Here is a 4,956-nt window from a genome sequence, read left to right as displayed (position 1 = left end):
AGCACCGGCTGCGCTTTGCTGGAGCATCCATGAAGAGATACCCAACATCCGAGGTAAGAGAAACTCAAGTAAGACAGTAGGCACTGAGAGAGGGCATCAGAGGGCAGGACAGACTGAAACCACAATCACAGACAACTATCCAGTCTGCTCACATGGACCACAGCCTTGTCTAACTCATTGAAACTAAGCCATGCCGTGTGCGACCACCCAAGATAGGTGGGTCATGGAGGAGAGGTCTGACAGAATGTGGTCCACTGGAGAACAGAATGGCAAACCAATTCAGTATTCTTGCCTTGAGAACCCCATTAACAGTATGAAAAGGCAAAATGATAGGATACTGAAAGAGGAACTCCCTGGGTCGGTAGGTGCCCAATATGCTACTGGAGATCAGTGGAGAAATAACTCCAGAAAGAATGAAGGGATGGAGCCAAAGCAAAAACAATACCCAGCTGTGGATGTGACTGGTGATAGAAGCAAGGTCCGATGTTGTAAAGAGGAATACCGCATAGAAACCTGGAATGTCAGGTCCATGAATCAAGGCAAATTGGAAGTGGTCAAACAGGAGATGGCAAGAGTGAACGTCGACATTCTAGGAATCAGCAAACTAAAATGGACTGGAATGGGTGAATTTAACTCAGATGACCATTATATCTACTACTGCGGGCAGGAATCCCCCAGAAGAAATGGAGTAGTCATCATGGTCAACAAGAGTCCAAAATGCAGTACTTGGATGCAATCTCAAAAACGACAGAATGATCTCTGTTCGTTTGCAAGGCAAACCATTCAATATCATGGTAATCCAAGCCTATGCCCCAACCAGTAATGCTGAAGAAGCTGAAGATGAATGGTTCTATGAAGACCTACAAGACCTTTTAGAACTAACACCCAAAAAAGATGTCCTTTTCATTATAGGGAACTGGAATGCAAAAGTAGGAAGAAACACCTGGAGTAACAGGCAAATTTGGCCTTGGAATATGGAATGAAGTAGGGCAAAGGTTAATAAGAGTTTTGCCAAGAGAACGCACTGGTCATAGCAAACACCCTCTTTCAACAACAAAAGAGAAGACTCTACACATGGACATCACCAGATGGTCAACACTGAAATCAGATTGATTCTATTCTTTGCAGCCAAAGATGGAGAAACTCTATACAGTCAGCAAAAACAAGACTGGGAGATGACTGTGGCTCAGATCATGAACTCCTTATTACCAAATTCAGACTTAAAGAAAGTAGGGAAAGCCACCACACCATTCAGGTATGACCTAAATCAAATTCCTTATGATTATACACTGGAAATGAGAAATAGATTTAAGGGACTAGATCTGATAGATAGAGTGCCTGATGAACTATGGACGGAGGTTCATGACATTGTACAGGAGACAGGGATCAAGACCATCCCCATGGAAAAGAAATGCAAAAAAGCAAAATGGCTGTCTGGGGAGGCCTTACAAATAGCTGTGAAAAGGAGGGAGGCGAAAAGCAAAGGAGAAAAGGAAAGATATAAGCATCTGAATGCAGAGTTCCAAAGAATAGCAAGGAGAGATAAGAAAGCCTTCCTCAGCGATCAGTGCAAAGAAATAGAGGCAAACAACAGAATGGGAAAGACTAGAGATCTCTTCAAGAAAATTAGAGATACCCAGGGAAGATTTCATGCAAAGATGGGCTCAATAAAGGACAGAAATGGTATGGACCTAACAGAAGCAGAAGATATTAGGAAGAGGTGGCAAGAATACACGGAAGAACTGTACAAAAAAGAGCTTCATGACCCAGCAAATCACGATGGTGATCACTCACCTAGAGCCAGACATCCTGGAATGTGAAGTCAAGTGGGCCTTAGAAAGCATCACTACGAACAAAGCTAGTGGGGGTGATGGAATTCCAGTTGAACTATTTCAAATCCTGAAAGATGATGCTGTGAAAGTGCTGTACTCAATATGCCTGCAAATTTGGAAAATTCAGCAGTGGCCACAGGACTGGAAAAGGTCCATATTCATTCTAATCCCAAAGAAAGGCAATGCCAAAGAATGCTCAAACTATGGCACAACTGCACCCATCTCACACGCTAGTAAAGTAATGGTCAAAATTCTCCAAGCCAGGCTTCAGCAATACATGAACCGTGAACTTCCAGATGTTCAAGCTGGTTTTAGAAAAGGCAGAGGAACCAGAGATCAAATTGATAACATCCGCTGGATCATGGAAAAAGCAAGAGAGTCGCAGAAAAACATCTATTTCTGCCTTATTGACTATGCCAAAGCCTTTGACTGTGTGGATCACAATAAACTGTGGAACATTCTGAAAGAGATGGGAATACCAGACCACCTGACCTGCCTTTTGAGAAACCTGTATGCAGGTCAGGAAGCAACAGTTAGAATTGACATGAACAACAGACTGGTTCCAAGTAGGAAAAGCAGTATGTCAAGGCTGTATATTGTCACCCTGCTTATTTAACTTCTATGCAGAGTACATCATGAGAAACGCTGGGTTGGAAGAAGTACAAGCTGGAATCAAGAGTGCCGGGAGAAATATCAACCTCAGACATGCAGATGATACCACCCTTATGGCAGAAAGAGAAGAGGAACTAAAAAGCCTCTTGATGAAAGTGAAAGAGGAGAGCGAAAAAGTTGGCTTAAAGCTCAACATTCAGAAAACTAAGATCATGGCATCTGGTCCCATCACTTCATGGGAAATACACGGGGAAACAGTGGAAACAGTGTCAGACTTTATTTTGGGGGGCTCCAAAATCACCACAAATGGTGATTGCAACCATGAAATTAAAAGACACTTACTCCTTGGAAGGAAAGCTATGACCAACCTAGATAGTATATTAAAAGGCAGAGACATTACTTTGCCAACAAAGGTCCGTCCAATCAAGGCTATGGTTTTTCCAGTGGTCATGTATGGATGTGAGAGTTGGACTGTGAAGAAAGTTGAATGCCAAAGATTTGATGCTTTTTGACTGTGGTGTTGGAGAAGACTCTTGAGAGTCCCTTGGACTGCAAGGAGATCCAACCAGTCCATCCTAAAGGAGCTCAGTCCTGGGTGTTTATTGGAAGGACTGATGCTGAAGCTGAAACTCCAATACTTTGGCCACCTCATGCAAAGAGTTGACTCACTGGAAAAGATCCTGATGCTGGGAGGGACTGGGGGCAGGAGAAGAAGGGGACGACAAAGGATGAGATGGCTGGATGAAAACACCGACTCAATGGACATGAGTCTGAGTGAACTCAAAGAGTTGGTGATGGACAGGGAGGCCTGGTGTGCTGTGATTCATGGAGTCGCAAAGAGTCGGACATGACTGAGCGACTGAACTGAACTGAACTGAACTGAACTGTGTACGATTGTTGCAAAAGGAAATCCTTCAAACCTTCTCTAAGAGTCTACCCTCTTCCAACAGTTTGGAAACCTTAGCTGAACAGCTAGCTGGTCAATTATCTGGGCGAGATTCTCGAAGATGGCTTCAAAGCATTACACATAGTATTGGATCTGGAACTATAATGCTGATAATTATCCTGGTGATTATATTTGTAATATACTGATGCCTTTCAACTAAAATTGTTCAAACTAAACAAACTCACTTGGTCAGGGCCTTTTTCACAAAAGTATCTACAGTCATCTCCAATTATGAAAAATAAAAAAGAAGAAACTATCAGGGTACATTCAACTTTAAAGGATCCAATATGTTATTTTCTTCTTTTGTGTTTCTCAAGGACTCTATTCCTTATCAGTTCCTGGAAAACAGGAACGAGCGGAGCTGCACGCAGTTCTCAGGACTGAGGTCATGAGATAGGGCATCTGCTTGGACTCCTTTCAGTGACTCCCTTCAGTGACCTTTAACTTGAAGGTAATCTATTGAGTTATGCCCCTCTTACTCAGGATATGGAATGCTTTCTTGGCCCTCTCAAGAGTGTTATTTGCTTTGGCTTTGTTTTTCCTCAATTTTTTTTTACTGCCTACAGCTGCCTTGTATGAAGATATAGAAACACGCGTTTTTGCAAATAAAGCACCCTTGCTTCATTCTGAGACTTGGGTCCCCTGCTTCCTTCTTCTCATCGACTCCAGTCCCCAGGTACCGGTCTGCAAAGACTGTGACAGCTCTGTCTTCAATTTCCACAAATAAGAGTAACTCTTCTTTAATCACATATACAACAGTTATTTCTATCCAATGGAGAACATGACCCTATTGCTATGCATTGTCCCTGGTAACTGTCCCTGTCTCCTGCTACGCAAAGCCCAGTCCTTTTAACATCTTGCCTACTCTGTTCAAGGCCAGTTGATAGAACATTATGTTTTATAACAGGCTGGACTACGTACGGAAGGGCTTCCTGATCCTATGACCATGATGAGTCATGTCCTAGTTTTACATTATTTTCCACCCTCCCTGTTGCTAATTCACACACACTAGTGAATTTCGTAATTTAGGCTGTGTGTTTTTCCAGGAAACACGGATGTAATGAATCGTATCTCATGAAGTCAGCCCCTTCATCTCACTGATTCCTTCCCGGAGACCATCGTGAAATGCATGTAGCAAATGCGTTCAAGCTCTTAGAGCTCACCACACAATACGCCAATAAACTGAGAGACTACTTGTTGGGCAAGGAATAGTGACTTTATTCAGAAAGCCAGGAGACCAAAAAGATGGTGGGATACTGTCCCAAAGAATCATCTTTGCCGAGTTAGAATTCGACTTTCTTTTATATGAAAAGATCTCTATAGCTTCTCTTCAGATATGGACTTACTGCAATTGCTGAGTGCCTGAACTAAAGTCATCAGAGAATACATATAGTGAAAAGGGTAAAGGATTTGCCACAACCACTGAGTCTGGGAAGTATGGCTCCACTATATTCCTGTCTTGTGACTTTTGGGTAAGATCCTTGCCACACACATTACATTGCTGTGTGTTTTCTCCAGGATAAATATTCTGATACTACTAACGAGATGTGAGCTGTGAGGATGGTG

The sequence above is a fragment of the Oryx dammah genome, unplaced genomic scaffold (assembly GCF_014754425.2).
Source record: "Oryx dammah isolate SB20612 unplaced genomic scaffold, SCBI_Odam_1.1 HiC_scaffold_23, whole genome shotgun sequence".
Classification (NCBI taxonomy): domain Eukaryota; kingdom Metazoa; phylum Chordata; class Mammalia; order Artiodactyla; family Bovidae; genus Oryx; species Oryx dammah.
This window is presented reverse-complemented; position numbering follows the sequence as displayed.